This window comes from Rhagoletis pomonella, unplaced genomic scaffold (genome assembly GCF_013731165.1).
Source record: "Rhagoletis pomonella isolate Grant_MI unplaced genomic scaffold, Rhpom_1.0 Rhpom_scaffold_00009, whole genome shotgun sequence".
Lineage (NCBI taxonomy): Eukaryota > Metazoa > Arthropoda > Insecta > Diptera > Tephritidae > Rhagoletis > Rhagoletis pomonella.
In genome coordinates, this window is record NW_023458563.1 from 182,610 (window position 1) to 204,250 (window position 21,641).

A 21,641-nucleotide genomic window follows, 5' to 3' on the forward strand; every position below is an offset into this window, starting at 1 on the left:
CGGGAAATGTGGTTCCACTGCTCGCATATGTCGGTTTGTTGAAGAGTGCTCTCTGAGAGCAGGTGTGAGAGTCGAGTAGCGAAAGCGCTGGCTGTCTGTTGTGATTGCAGCTTTTCGACGTTAAGCTTTCCTTGCATATTTGGGCGCACATTTTTTGCTGCACAGAGGCGGGTGCGTATCTTGGCTGCAACAAGATAGTGGTCCGAGTCGATGTTTGGGCCTCGGAGTGTGCGTACGTCTAAAACACTGGAAGCGTGCCTTCCGTCTATCACAACATGATCGATTTGGTTTCTCGTTTTTCGATCCGGAGACAGCCATGTAGCTTGATGGATCTTTTTATGCTTGAACCTAGTACTGCATACTACCATGTTTCGGGCCCCGGCGAAGTCGATCAGCCTGTCGGACGTTTCGTCGTGGAGGCTGAATTTTCCGACGGTGGTTCCAAATATCCCTTCTTTGCCCACCCTGGCATTGAAGTCGCCAAGCACGCTCGTACGTGCGCTCCAAGCGCTCATAGAAGAGATCCTTGGATGCCTCATCCTTCTCTTCCGTCGGGGCGCAGATGAGCGAGATGTTGAAGAATCTCGCTTTGAGGCGGATTGTGACTAGACGCTCGTCCACCGGGGTGAACGACAGTACTCGGCGACGGAGTCTCTCTCCCACCACAAATCCAACTCCGAATTGGGATTACTTCCGCACATTTTAGAGCATTTGGCCATATTGATTTCTCTACACATTTATTGAAAATTTTTGCTAGCGTGCTACTTATATTACTGGATATAATTTTAAGTGTTTTTGCACTAATTTTATCAACTCCACCATTAGTGCTTTTTAAATTGCCAATGATCTTTTGAGCTTCCAAAGTGGCTTTAGGAAAAAAGAATTATTTCCAACGACTCCATTATTCTTACCTACCTTAGATTTGATTATTGACCATAAATTTCTGCAATTGTCTATATTTTGCTCAACAGTTTTATTATCATGATTAGTTTTAGCGGCTTTTATTATTTTATTCAATAATATAACATAGTTTTTGTATCTATTCTTTAGGTTTTCATTGTCCGGATCTGATCTTAGTTCCTTGTATAAAATTTCCTTTTTTCGCAGGATTTAACTATTGATTTTGTGTTGATCCAAGTTTTTCTGGGAAGGTTTTTATGTTTTCTGCTTTTAACACTCTTTTTTATCTTGGATTTTTCAAGGCAGTTCTGTATTTCTTTTATAATTAAACTTATTGCTTCGTCTGGATCATCAATATCAAACTGCGACCAATTAAAACGACTTGCTATATTGCTAGTTTTTTTATAATTATAAGTTATTTTCCCCATATCGCTATTTTCTAGATTTGATATAGATCCTTTCACTCCAATAAAAAGTGGAAAATCGTCCGTCATAGGTATGTTTAATTTGAATGTTTTCGTGCTGGTTGATTCACTAGTTTTTATAAATATGTTATCGATGCATTACCCTCTGTCATTATTGAGATCATAGGGTCTAGTCGTACATGTGAATCCAGGAAGAAAACCGTTTTCTAAGAAATTATTTAAAAACTCAGCGCTTGATCTATTGAATTCTAATATGTTAATATTGTAGTTACCAATTATTAAGTGGTTGGTAACATGTTTTTTATATTTTAGGCAATTTTTCATATTCAAAATAAATTCGAGACAATTCAGATCGTGGGATCTATATAAGGACGATATTTCCAGAAAATTGTTGTTGTTTAATTTTATGTTGGTATTTAATATTTTCAATTTCTCTATTTCTATAATTTCCGTAGCTTCATTTATATTTTCTTGTATGTATACCACAACACCATCAGATTTATTAATTTTACTACCGTTGTAGTATACTTTATAATGTTTTATTTTGTAATAGTTAATGTGCTCTACATACCATGACTCAACACACACTATTGCAACTGGTTTAATCTTAAGGCTTTCAACTAAAATTTGTAATTTTTCAAAGTTTTCATTCAGACTTCGTATATTTACTGACAGAACTAGACTATTTTTTAAGTTTAAATCTTTATTAAGAGATCTGAAATCATCGTAAGCCCGTGTTGGTTGTACAATTTGATTTTGAAAATCGATTATACCACCATTATTCATTCTTTTCTATATTATTAGTCATTCTACTCTTGACTTTTTGCAATTTTCGGTAGCCCACTTTACCAATGGCAGCTGGAATATCAGGCATTACGCTGTAGTCGGTGTTAGTTACATAATTTTTTATCTTCTGTTTGTAAATCTCACACTTCACGTAATCACTTGCTTCGTGATCAGTTTGGTAGTTGGTATTGTATCTGCTATTCCTATATGCACAGTTTGTACACAAAGTCTCGTTATTGTCGCAATCAGTTGACATATGCTCACCTGCACACTTTATGCACGTGGGCTTATTGATACATTTTTGACCTTAATGCCCATATCCACCACAGTTTGAACAAGGTGTTATGTCTATAGCTTCATAGGCCATACCCTTCTGATGTCCTACATATATTTTATTCCCATAGTCCCTAAAATGCTTGTATATGTCTGCGGGAACTTCGATTAAAACTGAGAGTGTCCCATTAAACTTATTTGTGTACGAGTGTAATACTGTACACCCAAACGTCAAGCTGTGAAGTTCTACTTATTTGTGCCTTAATTGGTCTTTGTATTTCGAAAAGTTTATTGTGCTAATTTTGAGTAAAAGTTGCTATAAAAAGTGCCTACGAGCATCTTAGTGTGATAATAACCGAAGCTAAGTGAAAGTTTTGTGATTTTTGTGGTTTTTATTAAATTTAATTAAATTTCACTAGCTTACATCTAATCTTGCCGAGTTATTTGTTGTTATCATTGTTGTTCTTATTCCTTTGTAGTTAACTGAGATCGTTTCTATTTTTGCACATTCCTTTTTGCTCTTTTTGTTTACTTTGTTTAGTATTTCTTGTCACAGCTGTTTGCGCTGCGTTTATTAAGTGTCACATTACAGTGATACTCAAACTGTTCGCTACATATATTTTTAAGCTAAAAATCAGCTCCTGAATTGTTGTGTGTGTTGTGTTAAACTTATTTTGCTTGTTTTTTTATTAACATAAGTGTTATTAAATCTTTCAATATGAAGTGTGATCTTGATAACTGCCAAATCAAAAGCGAATCTGAACGCTACTTATCGTGCTGGCTCTGTGATGGGATTTGCCATCTAAAATGTGCTGGTTTGACAGGAAGAATTCTGGACGCTATTAATGATGGCAAAGGTCTTCGCTGGTCTTGCTTAAAGTGCAGGTCAACCGAAGTTGATCTCTTTAAGTAGTTTAGGCAAACCAGAAATGGGTTTTCTGAGGTAGGGAGAGAGTTGTCGGTACTGACCGAAAAATTTAAACATTACGAAAATGTATTTAAATCTTTTAAATGCTTAGATACCGTACAATCTATGAAGGACATTCGTGTGTCAAAACGTAAGCGTCTTCATAGTCCGCCTAATGAAAGGACCGTTCCACGTCAGAACACTCTTCCGAATGACTTAATTAACCTTTCTTCTCCATGTCCACAGACAACGGAGTTATCTTCCTCAAAAGAACATATATCAAAGTCTGCTTCTAATAATAACGACCCTGCAGTATCTTCCCCGTCCCCCGTTGAAGTTGTGGCACCGCCATCCAATCTTCCAACGCTTACTCTACCCTCAACTAGTAACTCAGTTACTCAACCCCGTCCGCCGGTAATCGAGTCTGATACTAGGAGACTGGTTGTGGTTCCCCCAAAGAAGTCTATATTTGTATCTAGATTTTCGAGGGATACTTCCGAGGACGATATAAAGTTTTACATCTCGTCCAAAGTTAAAACTGTCAACTTAAGTATCAGAAAATTTAATTTTAAATATGAAAGAAATATTTCTTCATTTAAAATAGACGTAAATTTAGAAAATTTTGACATGCTGCTTAGTAGTTCTTTTTGGCCCTCCGGAGCTTTCGTTCGTGAATTTGAGTATAGGCCCAACAAAAATAATAATTTAGCAAATATTCCCCGTCAGAATACAGAACCAAAAAACTGATTACTAAATCTGCTTTAAGTATTTATTATCAAAACGTAAGAGGCATAAATACTAAATTAACGAATTTATATCTTAATGGCCTTGAATGCAATTATAATATAATTTGTTTGACTGAAACTTGGCTCAAACCTCACACTTTTAATTCAGAGATTCTTTCAAATAATTATCATATCTACAGAAAAGATCGGGAGGACAGAGTCGGCGGTGGCGTACTCTTTGCCGTAGACTCTTCAATACCATCTGAAGAAGTTAGTCTTCCACACATCGAATCTGCAGAATTCAAATGCATTCGTGTTCAGGTTGGAAGGGGGTTTACTTACTTAGCTCTATGCTATATTCCTCCCCGATCTGACTTATCAGTGTATTCACAACATGTATCTTTACTGAAATCAATTAATTCAATGATTAAACCCTCTGATTCATTGATTGTGTTGGGTGACTTTAATTTACCAAATGTATCATGGAACATCATTGACAATGATATTGTATTGATCTCGTCTAGCGCGTGCAACAACGTATTTTTAGAGGAGATGACTGAACTCTGCCTGAATAAAGTTAATGTACTTCGCAATAAGTTTGGCAAAGTATTAGATCTTGTTTATGTTGATGATGCATCTAAGTCGGCTGTAAATAAATGTGACCCACTAGTTTTGCCCGAAGATGTCTACCACCCTGCTATTGAGATATCTTACGAAATTATAAACGATGGTCAAAATTGCGATGTCCAAACATACGAGCCAAATATTCGCTTTGATTTTTCGCAAGCCAACTTTAAAAAACTGAATAAAGAATTGTCTAAATTGTCGTGGCCTATATACAAAGAAAAAGTTGAGCAAAGCGTTGCACATTTTAATTTTACTGTACATAGATTATTAGAAAAGTATGCGCCTAAACGCATGTGTGTTCCTGTAGAACAAACACAGTTATGGTTCACTAAAGAACTGAGAAACTTGAAAAACAGAAAGTCACGTTATTTTAGATTACACAAAAAAACCGGCTTACACTCATACTATGTAAGATACTCACTTTTGCGTCACAAGTTCTTTGAATTAAACAAAAAGTGTTATAAAGATTAATTGTGTAAAATCAAACGACGTATAATATATAACCCCAAATCATTTTATGATTTCGTAAACTCCAAGCGAAATGTACGTGGGTTTCCTTCCGCCACGAAGTATCAAAATACCGTCTCTGGTGATAATCAAACAATTTCAGTTTTTTAAATCCAATTATTCCACTAACTCCCAAGCATACTTTGACTATCCTTTTAAACTAAGTCCAATTAACTCAATACATAACCCTATAATATCTCCCGATGATGTGTTAGTTTACCTGAAGTCCTTAAAGCAGTCTTTTAGTTATGGTCCTGACCAGATCCCCACTTGTTTTCTTAGAAATTGTGCTGATTATCTCTATGAGCCGTTAACAGCCTTATTTAATTTGTCTCTTAAAGAGGGCGTTTTTCCAACTGTATGGAAGGAATCGTTCATAACCCCCTTACATAAAAGCGGTAGCAGGTCTTCAGTGGAGAACTACCGGGGCATAGCTAAGCTTTCTGCAATTCCTAAATTATTTGAAGCAATTATAACAAATCGGTTGACGCATTCTATCACTTCAAGCATTTCATACAGTCAACATGGATTTTGCAAGGGCAAATCAACTTCTACAAATTTACTTGAATTAACATCCTATATCTCAAAAGCATTTAGTGAGAGCAAAACTGTTGATGTTATATATACTGATTTCAGTAAAGCATTTGACAAAGTGTGCCACTCGTTGCTCATCTATAAACTTGATCTTCTTGGTCTTCCACCTAATTTTATACGTTGGATCTCTTCATACCTCTATGATAGATCACAAAGGGTATTGTTTAAAAATACTATCTCTGACGTCATTGATATTACTTCAGGAGTCCCTCAGGGTAGCCACCTAGGCCCGATTCTGTTCTTGCTTTTTATAAACGATATTTCTACAGATATAAAATTCTCCAAAATTTTAATGTATGCAGATGATGTAAAACTTTATAAATCGTACGTTTCAATTGAAGAAAGGTCTTTGCTACAATCAGACTTAAACAGCATGGCTTACTGGTGTAAAGTAAATCTTATGCCTCTAAATCTTAAGAAATGTAAAGTAATGTGCTTCTCGCGAAGAGCTGTTCTGCCAGTTTCTTATATAATAGGTAACCATAACCTGGAACAGGTATACAATTTTGTGGACCTTGGTATCACAATGGATCCTAAGCTTAATTTTAATCTTCACATTAATGTGACAGTCAACAAGGCTAAAGGTGTACTTGCATTTGTAAAACGATGGTCAAAAGAATTTAGTGACCCGTATATCACTAAAACCCTGTTTACAACATTAGTTAGGCCGATTCTGGAATACGGCTCGGTGGTTTGGAATCCAAGGTATCAAATTTACTCAGACAAGATAGAATCAATTCAAAAACAATTCCTACTTTTTGCTTTAAGAAATTTCCGATGGGATTCTCAATATAGTCTTCCACCTTATACGAGTCGCTTAAAACTTATTAACCTTCCTACACTTGCCAGTCGCAGGGAAATGCTTGGTATAATTTTTATGGTTAAATTACAGACAGGCTCAATTTCAAGTCCGTCTCTTCTGGCTGGTGTAAGCTTTAATGTTCCGTCACGCGTAGCAAGACACTTTTGTCCCATATTTCTGAAAGCTTGTAAAACCAATTTTGAATTGCACGACCCACTCCGTTGCCAGGATTTTAACTCTCATTCCAGCACGTTTGATATATCAGATCCGCTTTTCAGCATTAAGAAAGCGATACTCTCCTCTCTCAATAAGTGAATTATTGACATAAATACATAAAATCAGCTGATGAATTTAGTTCTGTAGCTGAACAGTTTTAGATCTCGACACTTAACAAACTCCTGCCTATCGTGACTCGGCACAAAAATTTAAAATATTGGTTCCGTACGTCATGCGGACTGCGCCCCTCGTGCGGATGGGCGGGAATGGAGGGTAAAAACCGTTGGGATATTATTATTATTATTATTATCATAGTTTGAATAATTTCGTTTGTTGATATCTTCTTGAAATTCCACATTGTTCATTTTATCATAATTCTGTATGCCTACTATTTTTATTTTCGGCTTGTTTACGTCTTCTATAGTTATGTTACACACATTTGACAGATTAGAGTGAACAATTTTTACGGCCTTGTCTACACTTTGAGTATCAGTCACACTTAGGACTGTTTCGTCTTTGTTTTTTCTATAAATATATTTTGGTTTCTATATATATATTTAAAATGCTTTCGAAGTTACTTACGGCAATTCCCATTATTTTCTCTAGTCTTGCAGCACCTATTAAGGGAATCGGATAAATTGGCGGACCTTTCCTGTTGCTTTATATTTAAAAAGCTGGATAAAAAATAAACTTCGCATAGTGTGTTTCTTTCGCCAATATTTTTCAGTAGTCAAAATTAGACAAAAACAACGCTTCTTCGATTCCGATTAGACCCTAGTCTATAGATTAATTCATTAATTAATTAATCCCAACGGTTTTTACCCTCCTTCCCGCCCAACCGATACGAGGGGCGCAGTCCGCATAACGTACGGAACTTTTTTTTTTTTTTTTTTTTGTTTTGCATGTTTTGGTGCCGAGTACTGGAAACAGGAGTTTGTTAACTGTCGATATCTAAAACTATTCAGCTCATATATGTAGTACATACTTCTATATTGCTAGTAAATTCAAAGTACATTCCCCAACATCAGAGTGTCGATATATTCAAAAACGAAAGAGAGATCCGATAATGTACTCAAACTGACATTTTTACTTTTCAATTGAAAAATAATTCACATGAAAAATCAACAAAAAATACAATATTTGTATATATATGAGAAACACTGCAGCCGCTGTGGTGGCAGAGGATAATGGTAACAGTTACAAAAGGACTTGGCATCAGTTTGCATTTCCAGTTGGCGTCAATAAGCCCAGAACAGAAACGAATAGCGTGCTTTATTGGATTCGGTCAACTATCATATGCCACACAGCTTCATGTGTAAAAAAGTTTTGTCTTATGGCGATTTCTTTTCTAGAAAAACTGTTGCCTTTTCAATGCCCTCTCATTAGTATTTGTGCGTAGAGGGCACTGAGAAGGCAGCATATTTCGGTAGAAAAGAAAACGCCACTAGTTAGGAAAAACACTATTTTCCAATTTTTCGATATCGAAAAAACTAAGAGCTTCAAAAAAAGTCGACATATCGAGCCCTAACCGCAAACAATTTAGGATTTTTTTTCAAAACTTACTTCTTGAAGAAGAAACACTCTAGGACCTAGAGTCTAGATGAACAAAAATCTGACCGAGAGTAAATATTTAGAAAATGAAAGGAAATTTTCGTCGAAATGCCGATTCAGAATAAGAAAATAGGCGCAAAGTTGAATGCTTCGATTCCAAAGCGCCCCGCAAATGAGAAATTGGTCATTTGATTTTCTTTTGTGGCGTATGCTTGGACTTTAGGGTGTATGTCGAGAATTTATTTAGACTTTTAGCGGTGATAGCAGTAAATACACATTTCGAATTATGGCCAGTCCATGCGTTCTTCACGTAGTCAAGTCAACTCCGAACAGGTGCAAAGACAGTCTAAGAGCGTTTATGCATCAAAATTTAATTTTGAACAAAATTCGTTTGAGTTAACTGCGCTTTGAAGGAAACATGAGATCGTAAAATTTTTATTTGCTTGTTTAATTCTCTGAACCGCCCCTGTTATGATATGGCACCTCATTCTATGTAGTAGTTTACAAATATACACGTATACTTCTACAATCACAAAAATTTTCATAGGCTGTCTTTCTTTGATTTCGAATTGAATACACATTGTGATCATATTGTACTAGCAATATGGAAGTATTACATATATGATTCAGCTACAGAATCAAATTAATCAGCTGATTGGATATGGTATTTCAATTATTGAGAGTGGCAATGATAGTTTTCATTATAGCAAAAATCGAGTCCGATATATCAAACGTGCAGGAATGAGAGCTAAAATCTTGACATAAACAACGGAACGATTCTTTTAATTCAAAATTAGTTTTGCATGGCTTCAAAACAGAGCTCGAAAGTCTCTTGACACTCGAGAGGGCCGGGCTATTAATCAAGCCTGTCATTAATTTTAAGTATTATACCTAGCATTTGTCTACGACTTGCGAATGTAGGCAAATTTAAAAGCTTTAGACGACTAGTGTAAGGGGGAAGATTGCAGTCTGAATCCCATTTAAAGTCACGTAATGCAAAAAGCAAGAATTGTTTTTGAATTGATTCAATCCAAACAATAGATCCGTATTCTAGTATAGGTCTAACTAAAGTGGTAAAAAGAGCTTTTGTAACATAAGGATCTTCGACCTCTGTTGACCATCGCTTTACAAATGCAAAAACGCTTTTGGCTTTATTGACTTTAACATTAATATGAAGATTGAAATTTAGTTTGGAATCCATTGTGATACTAAGATCGACAAAATTGGATACCTGCTCCAGATTATTATTTGAAATTGAATAAATAGCTGGTTGAACTGCCCTTCTAGAGAAACACATAACTTTAAATTTTTAAGGTTTAGTGGCATATAGTTTGCAATATACCAACTAACCACGTTGCTTAGATCCGCTTGTAACAAGGACCTTTCTTCGATAGAGGACAATGTTTTAAAAAGTTTCACATAATCGGCATACATTAGAATTTTTGCATATTTTATTATAGAAGAAATATCATTAATGAATATCAGGAACAGAATCGGACCAAGGTAACTTCCATGAGGAACTCCTGAAGAAACTTTAGTGATGTTGGTAGAAAAATGTTTAAAAATAACTCTTTGTGTTCTATCAAAGAGGCAAGAAGAGATCCATTGAAGAAGACTGGGCTGAAAGCCGATTAGGTCGAGTTTACAGATGAGTAACGAGTGATATACTTTGTCAAAAGCTTTACTGAAATCGTGGGTATGAGCATTTTCTCTAAAACCATTTGAGACATGAATTGTAAACTCCAATAAATTAGTGATAGTAGATTTTCCATTAGAAAACCCATGTTGAAATTGTGAAATTGAAGAAGATATATGTAGGGTTTGTATTTGTGTTATTGTATTTTATTGTAATGTGTTAATTTCTACTTTGTAATTTTCGAAATTTTATATTTAAGTGATTTTGTAGTTCAAACATCAAAGAGAAAATTTTATTATTCAAACATTTTTCTAGCAACTGTTAACAACCGAATTTTATACAATATTAAATATTAAATTGAATTTCTTAAAATCCTTGATATTTTATCACTACTACATACATTTGGCGATCCTGCCAGGAGAGGCAATAGCTGTAGGTGGAAGCAAAACAAAATAAAATAGTTTTAAGAGTGCCGTAAGCTCACGACATTTTCGGTCAGCAACCAGTTTCCCTGTTGTGAATATAGTTCCACTAAGAAAGAGTGTAACAGAATTAAATTGGCTATAACACGAAAGGACACAAGTGTTGGGAGGACGTGTTTAGTGTGATCGAAAGAACGGTCAATTGTAGTCTATGGCCGAATCCGTTAATAGTTAATCGCTCTCTGCGCTGATGATAGCACCACAATTGCGAGTACGGCGCCAACTATAACAACAACCACAATAGCAGCAACAGCCGCAGCAGCGGCTCCAACTAAAACGCGTCGCAGCAGACAATTAAAACAGAAACAACAAACAAACGGCAGTGACGGAAATTTCGTCAGTGGTAGCAAAAGCAGCAAAAACTCATCAGCAACATCAACAGAAATCAGTACACACATCAGCGTTAACGTCAAGAAAATTGTCGGCTTTAGAAATTTTTAGTAGTAGCGGAAATAAGCGTGCACATAGTAAAAATCGCTCCCCAGCAATTGGTCGTGGTTACCTGCATCGTTCATACAACCGGGTACGTAGACATGTCGTTGGCGTCAGCATACATTTAAATAAGAGCAGCTACATAGCGTGTGGAGCAGTGTTGCCGTTTTAGCCCTTTTGTGGCTAGATTTAGCTACCACATACTTTTTTTGGCCACATAAATTTAAAATTGCCCCTAGCCCTTTGGAGAATTTATTCATACTTGGAATGCAAATGTTGTATATGCTTAATTTGATCTCTTTTTTTTCATTTATGTAAGAGATGAAGTTTCAAACTAGGAAAGACATATATGGATTGTATGTTCCTTACGTTTTCATACATACATACTGTAAAAGTGTTAGGGCTGTTAACTTATCTATTAAAGATTTAACTATAGTTCAAAATAGAGACGTTTCCGGTCCTTAATATGCTTAATTTGTTAAATGGCCCATCAAGTCGATTGACCGTGTATGTTGGTGTTGTTGTTGTAGCGGCTACAACAACCCCGCTAAGATCGGTTGATATCTCATTCGTTGTCGTCGAGTTCCACTAACGGCAGCCCCAAGAAGCGTGCAGCCTCTATGGGGTCGGTCCACAGGGACGACGCCGTTAAGGTTGTGGGGTTTTCCGGGCATGCGAAGAGATGTTTCGAGTCGTGAGGGGCCTCTCCGCATGCCGGACATTCGTTCGGCACATCCGCATTTAGCCTACTCAGGTAGGAGTTCAGTCTGCTGCAGTAGCCAGAGCGAAGTTGGGCTTTGTTGTTCTGGTCTCCCGAGGCAGATGGAGCTCCGTCGCGTCAATGTCCGGGGTTTGTGTGCCTAGAACGGTATTAACAGGTCTAGAGTCTACATAACTCGAGACTGCGTCCCTGTGAATGCCGTTCAGGGTCTGTCTGTAAGCTGACGGGTCCAGAGGCTGCTTAATAAACCTCTGGACTTCATCCGTCAGTTCATATAGATGCCTCATGATGTGTCGCGGCGAGGGCTCCTCTGCAAGCTGCTGTTTATTTGGGTGGCCACATCTGTGGCTCCCAACTAGAAACTGCTTGCAGAGCATCGTGTTGTGCTCCCTAATTGGGAGCATTTTCGCCTCATCGTGGAGGTGGTGTTCTGGTGACATCAGGAGGCATCCGGTCGCTGTCCTAAGTGCTGTGTTTTGTACTGTCTGTAGCTTCGCTGCGTAGTTTAAAACCGGCCGGCCTATTGCCTTGTATGTTGCCAGCAACACTCCTTTGTCTTTGTCCTAAGTACTGCCGGCTAGCGACTTGAGGACCTTGTTGCGGCTCTGTACTTTATTGACAATAGCGGTTGCGTGCGCAGAGAAGGAGAGCAGGCTGTCGAATGTTACTCCGAGTATATTGGGATTATTCACCGTCGGAATTGGTGTGTCATCGACGTGAATTCCCAGCGGTAGCCTGACCTTCTTCGTCCAGGTTGCGAATAGGGTCGCAGAGGATTTCGTAGGGGAGAGGGCTAGACACTTTGCAGTGAAGTAGCGAGAAAGTTCAGAGAGATATCCGTTTACTTTCGAACACAGGTCATCAATTCCATTCCTAGTCGACATGATCGAGCAATCGTCGGCGTAAGAGACAATCGAGACTCCCTCTGGTGGTTGAGGGAGCTTTGAAATGTAAAAGTTAAACAGTAGTGGGGAAAGGACACCACCCTGTGGAACCCCCAGTTTTATTTTCCTTAGTTTGCTCGATTTGTCTCTAAATATTACCGACGAGTGTCGACCACTCAGATAATTTGCCGACCACCGTTTAAGCCTTTGTGGGAGAGAGGAAGCCTCTATATCTTCTAGTAGCGTGAAATGGCTGACAGTGTCAAAAGCCTTTGACAGGTCCAACGCTACTAGAATCGTTCTCTCACAGGGACGTTTGCGGTTAAGGCCACGAGTTATCTGAGTGTTTATGGCGTTAAGCGCTGTTGTTGTACTGTGCACTTTACGGAAACTATGCTGATGCTTCGCTGGAGTCAAGTGGTTTGTGAAATACGAGAGCAGAAAGGCCTCGAGTGTCTTCGCTACCGGGGAAAGGAGTGTCATCGGCCGATAAGAATCTCCTATGTTGGCAGGTTTCCCCGGGTTGAGCAGTGGGACCTCTCTCCCCACCTTCCAGATGTCTGGGATGATGAGAGTGGCCATAGACAAATTGAGGACCTCCGTTAGGTACGCTATCCCCGCAGGACCCAAATTTTTCAGCATCCGCCTTCTCGATGGCCACCTGAACTTCACCGCAAGTGAAAGCAAGGGGGGCACAGGTTGTTGACAGTTTGTGCAGCCTTCTGGTCACTCGACGCTTGGCTTTGTCCACCGGAGGATGCAGTATGAATTGCCGGCTAAAATAGCTCGCACTTCGCTCCGGGTCCGAAGGAGCATGGTAGCCGAAAGAAATTTCGACTCTGTCGTCGTGCTTCGTCGGATTGGACACGGTTGACCAAAGCTTACTCACACCAGAGGTGAAGTTACAGGTCTTGAGATGCTCTTCCCACTTCTTCCGCTTATGTACGTTTACTAGTTGCCGAATATCTGCGTTGAGATCCCTGATACGGGGATCTCCGGAATCGGTCTAACGAAGGCTATCACGCTCATCAGCTAGAACAGCCGCTTCGGCAGGGATGTTTGGACGTGGGTCCGTTATATATCCTGCCGGTATGAAGCGAGCTGCAGTAGCAGTGACAGCCCTGCGGAACTTACGTTCACCGAGATGGACGTCGGTTGGTGTGGGAAGCGCAGTGAAGGTGTTTTCAGTAAACTCCGCGTAACCTTTCCAATCAGCTTTGGAGAAATTGATATAGGTCTGGTGTTTAGCGGAGGCAAAGTCAGTTGGTTTATCTACCGAGATGACTATGAGTAGATGGTCTGATGCTAAAGTCAGCATAGGTCGCCATGTTATGCTGTTTATCAGACCAGCGCTGACTATGGTGATATCTGATGAGCTGCTGCAGTTACCCATAATCCTGGTGGGCGCGTCGTCGTTCATTGTGCAGAATGTCGAATCGTCTATCTGCTCAGCCAAGTCTGTTCCCCTACGATCGTTTGACAGGCGTGAGTGCCAAAGATCGTGGTGCGCATTAAAGTCACCTATTACCATAAGGTTTTCACCTCTAAGGAGCGCACCTATATCAGGGTGATATCCTGCCGGGCAGCAGGTGACAGGGGGTATGTATATGTTAAATATTTCGAGCTCAACATCGCCTGACTGGATAGCAATGCCTTGACATTCTAGGGTGGTATCCCTGCGGTCGATGTCTGCTTCGATAGACGATACTGCACGGTGTGGTGCGTGATGAACGCTAAGCCACCACCATTATCTCGCTCGCGATCTCGACGGTGCACGTTGTACCCGGCACAATTCAACAAAGTTGAATTACTGTGCAACTCCGTCTCTTGGACCGCAGCTAAAATCTTTTGTCTACTTTGTGTCTGTTCATTACTGGCAACAATAACAACGGAAACATGCCGCAGCAACAACAACGGCAACAAGTAGCAGCTGTCAACACCGGCGATAAGCAGCAGCAACAACGACACTAAATCACAGCAACCGGCACAGCAGCCGCAACAACTATCAGGTCGACTGTGCTGCTAATACCATCTGTATCTTTTTATCTAATATTTTTGACAAATATATCAATAAATATGTAAATTGTAAATACTTCTTATAAAGATTATTTGAAGTTATATTATGTTTCGTGCACCACCACACGACACACATACATCTACACGGGCTGATAATTTAAATGACTCGCTTATCGATTTGCAGAACAACTCTTTTCAAGAGGAAATAGCAAATCCTTATGCTGGTCAGAATAATAATGAGGTTTATGCAGTGGCGTAGCCATGATTTGGCGAACGGGGGGATTAAAAAAAATTTGCATCGATAACTTAAAGTTGTGATACACAATTGCTAGAGGCGTCGCACTATAGGCAAAACACGAGTTTTTTTTCAAAATCGTGGATCTTCGCTTAGAAAAGAGATAATGCAATGAAATTTTTTTATCGTGAAGATAAATGATCGTATAATATAGGAAAATTATAGAGAAGTTACAACAACAATAACTTAACCCTCAAAATACCGTTCAAAATATCACTTTTTTTAAATTTTGGATGTTGGCTTCCATTCCACTAGAAAACACTATATTTAATACACCATTAGCACTGTTTCTGAAAGATTTCTCTTTATTTTATCTTAAGACTCGATTCTTGGGGCATTGGATGCTGTACCCGAGTGGCCAGATTGGAAAAAGGAAAGCTACCTTTAAAATCTAATAACTCGTAAGCTATCAGCTTTCACAAAAAAAATTATATAAGAACAAGTAAGAAAGTCTAAGTTCGGGCGGAGCCGAACATTAAATACCCGGCGCAAGTATTAAATATATGGTTTTCCACCTTTCCGAAACCTGTCGGGGTGTATCAATTTTGAGTAAATTAGCTTCTTTAAATATTGAAGTTTCAAGCATTTATGAAATTTACCGTTATATGAAAAGCGGCCGTAATTTTAGTCCGATTTCAACAATTTTCAACGGTTTGCTTTTATTGGCAAGCACAATAACCATCCCGAGTATGGTACAAATTGCTAGAACGGTTAGCGAGATACATATGTGAGATCATAAGTGGGCGGTGCCACGCCCATTTTCCAAAATATTTCGAGAAACGCATTTCTTGGTAAAGAGTTTGGTACAAATTGCTAGAACGGTTGGCGAGATGCATATAAGTGGTCATAAGTGGGCGGTGCCACGGCCATTTTCCAAAATTTTACCAGAAACGTATTTCTTGGTAAAGAATTGTTGCAAGCATCAATTTTTAATAAATTAGCTTTCATATTTACTGATTTATTGAAGATTTTGTATTTCTCTAAATTACCGTTATATGGGATGTGGGCGTGGTTATTGTCCGATTTTTTAAATTTTCGGCCATTTAGTATGCTGTGCCAAGGCCAACAATTGTGCCAAGTTTGGAAGAAATTGGTGCAGCGGTTACCAAGATATACACATGTAACCATAAGTGGACGTGGCTACGCCCATTTTCCAAAAATTTATAATATTCTTATTTTTCGTCTAAAAATTGTTGTAAATATCAATTTTGAGTGAATAATCTTCAGTAGTTACTAAAATAGCGCAGTTTTCGTATTTCCGAAAATTACCGTTATATGGGATGTGGGCGTGGTTATTGTTGGATTTTTTAAATTTTCGGCCATTAAGTTTGCTGTATCAAGGCCAACAACTGTGCTAAGTTTGGAGGAAATTGATGCAGCGGTTACCACGATATACACATGTAACCATAAGTGGGTGTGGCTACGCCCATTTTGCAAAAATGTTTAATATTCTTATTTTTCGTCCGAAAATTATTGTAAATATCAATTTTGAGTGAATTATCTTCAGTAGTTACTAAAATATCGAAGATTTTGTATTTCTCTAAATTACCGTTATATGGGAAGTGGGCATGGTTACAGTCCGATTTCGCCCATTTTCAATACCTTGGATTAACGGAATCCTACATACCAAATTTCATTGAGATATCTCAATTTTTGCTCGAGTTACCGTGTACACGGACGGACGGACAGACGGACGGACAGATAGACATGGCCAAATCGATTTCTCTATTCATTCTGAGCATTAATGTATACATTTGTCTATATCTATCTCGATTCGTTTTGGCTGTTACAAACAACCGTTATGTGAACAAAATTAATATACCCTTGTGCACAAGTGCGCTCGGTATAAAAATGGTTATACTGGTCGATATCTTTACGAAAGTGCAGCATTTAACCCTTTAATGCAGAGTCTGTCATATGTGAAACGCTTTTTAACCCTTTCAAGGCAGAGGCAAAATGGTTCCCAATATGTTTTCAACGTACTTTTTAATTATTTTTATTTATTTCTATTTTTATTTTTAATATTTTTATTTTTTTATTTAATTTGTTTTTATTATTTTTATTATTATTTTACTATATAAAATTTTTCTACGATTAATATCTACGTCAACATGAGAAAAAGCACGTTTAAAAGCATATTGAGAACCTTTTTCCTCTGCCTTGAAAGGGTTAAAAAGCGTTTTATATATGACAGACTCTGCATTAAAGGGTTAAATGCTGCATTCCATTATCTCTTTTATAAGCGAAGATCAACGATTTTGAAAAAAAACTCGTGTTTTGACTATAGTGCGTCGCCTGTGGGCATCTTTCATATATGTATGTATGTGCCATTTCTACCGTTATACATTTTTTGTCTACTCGGTTATTCCATGGGGAATTCATGCTTTATTTAAATTTTAAAAAGTAAATTACTACACCGTTTTAATTAATTAGTGTGCAGTCCACTTTTGTTTTGTAGAAGTTTCGTTAGTATACACTTCAGTTTTTACAAATTGAATATATCTGCATATTTATATATTTACGCGTATCTATTTACATTTATTTATGTATAAGTCTACAAAATCTTATTAGATATAAAGCGATTTTTAATCTTCGTTGCTTAACACACATTTTTTCAATTACTTCTTGTGTTGTAGTTTGCGCTATCATAAAGTCACATAGCAGGCAGCCAAATAGCATATAAATACCAAATCTCGGAAAATGCAATTTTGTTTGTTTACAGAAATCGCAACCATATGTTTTCGTGTTGGATAATTTTAGCTGACTAAAATTTTGCCCGTACAAAATGAACGCTTCTCTTGCTTCAAAATGAACGCTTGCTCTCTCAATTTTTGTGTGTTGGATAATTTTTTGTCGTTATCGAACGCCATCCAGTAAAAATTTGGAAAAACTATTAAAAATTTTTGACTTGTCGAACGCACCTATTATGTACCGCTAACATCGTTAATTTAGCCGCTCCTTAATTGTATAAAAAGAAGGGACAAATAAGATAGCACATTCAACAATTGAGTAGTCAACTTGCAAAGTGCGCTATGTAAATTTTTTTAGATTTTTAGTTTTTGGTGGGTTTTATGTCCACTAACAGCAGAGTGAAAAATTGTTCTATATTCTGAAAAAATAGCATGAAATGTTAACTACTCTTGCAAAAGTCGCTATAATACCTATTTATACACTTTCAAATGTCTCCTCTTCGTATGAACTTAGAAAACTGCAAGAAAACGTGGTAGTTTCGGTGCTTAGTGGAAGAGGTCGCAAAAAAGAAGCAAACCAATTTTCCTAGAGTTTAGATTTTTAAATATAAAATTTGCAAATCTACCATACTGCAATTTTATTTTTTTATTGGTATTAGGCTCTTATCTATCCAAATTTTCAGGTAATAAAAAAAGATACAGTTCGGATGTTACTTGTTGTCGTAGATGTTTTTTTTTAATTTATGGTTTACTTTCATAAAATCACATAACGCTGTTTGCAAGTGGACTACTCATATATTCATTAAAAGATAATTTGTCATCCGTCTGAAATAAAAAAATTTTAAATCAGAAGGATAAAATAGTATTGTGTTATTAATTCAAAAGTAAATAATTGTACTTCAATGACGAAGGGGGGGATCTATCCCCCCATATCTCCCCTGGCTACGCCACTGCGTTTATGCAACCTCAGTCACGCTCCACAGTTTTGGACAAGTTGTCCAGAAGCTTGGTCTGCACATACAGAAATGCAATTTAACATGAAAAACATTACACAAGATACTTCAAAATATGAACACACAATCACAGCGCTCCCGCAAGAAGTCATAGATACGATATTAGATGTCATTCAAAATCCTCCGCATAACAACAAGTTTTCAGAACTAAAGAAAGTCTTAATTGAAAGGCATTTTTAAGCGAAAATAAAAAATTATATAAAATTTTCTCAGATTCAGAGATGGGTGATCGTAAACCCTCTAAATTTTATCGGTCGCTCATGCTGCTTGCAGGTTCCAACTTTAGTCAAGATATTTTAAAGAAACTTTGGCTGAGAAAATTTCCCAAAAATCTTAGTGCGATATTAGCTAGTTCAAGTACCAATTATATAAATGAATTGGTGAAGCTAGCTGATAATATTTGGGAAGCGGTTAATAAAACCGAAATTTCAGCTATGAATAGTTCTCAAAATTCTAAATCACAGGACACAATTATTCAGAATTTAGTTAAAACGACAAATCTTATGTGCGAGAATTTTCAAAAACTTTCCTTTGAATTAGATTCTATTAAGCAACGAATTAATAGAAATTCTAGGTATAGATCATTTAATAGAAATTGTTTTGGAAGTCCATACAAAAGTAGATTAAAATCTCGTGATACTCAAAATTGGTTATGTAGATAACATTACAAATTTGGTGATAAGGCTCAGAAATGTCAACAGCATTGTGCTTTTTCTAAAAAACAAAAATTCGTCAAACTAGGGTCATCCGTTGTTGCAATGAAAATTTTGATATTACCACACGTCGCCTATTTATTTTTGATAAAACAAACAAACTAAATTTTTTGATTGATAGTGGAGCAGAAATTTCTATACTTCCGATAAAAAAATTTCCTCATACAAAACGTTCTTCAGATATAATACCTACTGCAGCCTATGGTTCAACGATTTCAACGTATGGTAAAAAGATTTTAAATATAAATTTAGGTTTAAAACGCGAATTCCCATTTACGTTTCTCATAGCTGATATTGCGAAACCTATTATTGGTGCAGACTTTCTTTGCAAATACGGTCTCTTAATTGACATGAAATGCAAACGTTTAGTTGATCCAGTAACAAGGCTTTCGGTTAACACAGTTTCATGTGTTTGTAACATTTCGCTTCCAAAAATTTTCGTAGTAGAGAACAAGTATACAAGATTGTTGTAGGAGTTTCCTTCTTTGATTGCTGAACCAGATTATTGGAAACCGGTTAAACATTCTACCGTTCACAGACTTTTTACTGAAGGAAATCTGCCATTCTCCAAGCCAAGGCGCTTGGATCCGATTAAATTTATATAAGCCAAAACTGAATTCGAGTTTTTAGTGAGGACAGGGATTTGTAGACCTTCAAATTCTTGTGTAGCATCTCCACTACATTTAATACCTAAAAAAGAACTGAAGGACTGGCGTCCTTCTGGTGATTTCCGGAGACTTAATGTTGTAACTGTACCGGACCGTTACCCTTAAGTATATATTTTCGAAATTAGATTTGGTAAGGGCTTACCACCAAATTCCAGTGGCAGAAGAGGATATCTATAAAACTGCAATAACGACGCCTTTCGGTATGTTTGAATTTATACGAATGCCTTTCGGACTAAGAAATTCAGCGCAAACTTTTCAAAGATTTATTAATGAAGTAGTTAGTGGTTAAGATTTTGTTTTTACATATTTTGCTGATCTATTGGTTGCAAGCGAAAATTAAGAACAGCATTTTAAAGACCTCCGTGTACTTTTCCAACGCCTAACAGAGTACGGGTTAAATATCAAACCGAGTAAATGTACTTTCGGTGTTACAAGTGTTGACTTTTTACGACATAATATTTCAGGGGCGGGAATTAGACCCTCTGACGAAAAAGTGATAGCTATTCGTAGTTTTGAACGTCCAAAATCTATTAAACAGGGGCAGAAATTTATAGGCATGGTTAACTACTACGGCAGTTATCTACGATTTAATCAATCGAACAACTAAGAAACGTGACAAGTCCTTAATTTGGGATGACACAACAAATAAAGCCTTTGAATGCATTAAAGAAAAGTTTTCGTCTACGATATTGTTAAATCTTTTTAACAAAGATGCCAAAGTATCTTTAAATGTGGATACATCTAATACGGCAATTGGTGGTGTCATACATCAAACGTTTAATAACAAATCAGAGCCACTAGCTTTCTTTTCTAAGAAACTTTCTCTATCCGAAATTAAGTACAGTGCATTTGACAGAGAGCTGCTAGCTATTTATTTGAACATTAAACATTTTCGCTATCTTTTAGAAGGACGACAATTTACAGTTTTTTACAGATACAGCCCTTGATATTTGCTTTGAGTTCAAAAACCGAACGTAGTCCGAGACAAACTAGGCATATGGAGTTCATTGCTCAATTTACTAATGGCATACGGTATATTAAAGGACAAGAAAATATTGTAGCTGATACATTATCTCGAATGTGTATAAAGTTAGCGAAACAACATCAAGCAAAAAATGTCGCATATACCCATGTTTTGCCGCTTTTTTGCCGTTAATTAGTTGTGGAAAAAATAATTTTGTCGCTCTGGTATTTTTTTGATATAAGACGTTTTGCTAACTTTATATAAAGTTAGCGAAGCACCCCTCCAAACTCAAAGACAAACGACTAGGCTTTATGTCAAAATTTGCCGTTTTTTTGCCGTTCTAAGATGAGCTAGTTTACTTTTGAAAAAAATAATTTTTTTTTAAATCAAAAAAAAATTTTTTTGCAATTTTGCAAAGACAAACGACTAGGCTTTGTATCAAAATTTGGCTTTTTTCCGTTCTAAGATGAGCTAGTTTACTTTTGAAAAAATATGTTCACTAATTAATAATTTTTAGAAGAAAAGGATAATAATATAATAGAAAAGCAAACCCGGCTTCTTTATGTACCACTTTGAAATTAAAACAAAAAATAATCACAATGGTTAAAATTCAAAAAATTAAGAAGCTTTCCTATCACAATCAAACGACAGAATCAAAAACAGTTTTAATGCACAAAACAATTCAAACGACAAATTATGCAACAAAAAAATTAATTATTTTTATTATTTTTAACCAGTTTTTAAACCGCTTTCCAAGTGCCTATGTTTTTTTTTTAAATAAGGCTGTTTAAACAAAAAATAAACTAAACGACAA

At 36.9% G+C, this 21,641-nt stretch overlaps 1 protein-coding gene and 1 long non-coding RNA gene across 4 annotated transcripts in view; one reads left to right on the forward strand and one right to left on the reverse strand.

Moving 5' to 3' along the window:
- The window catches only part of LOC118745524, a 418,331-nt gene that overhangs the window by 164,851 nt on the left and 231,839 nt on the right, over window positions 1-21,641 (forward strand). The window lies entirely within an intron of this gene.
- On the reverse strand, window positions 8,126-8,773 carry LOC118745525. Its single transcript, XR_004993637.1, has 3 exons — window positions 8,645-8,773; window positions 8,326-8,327; window positions 8,126-8,206 (listed from the first exon to the last, which is right to left on the reverse strand). It is a non-coding gene; the product is annotated as an uncharacterized LOC118745525 (long non-coding RNA).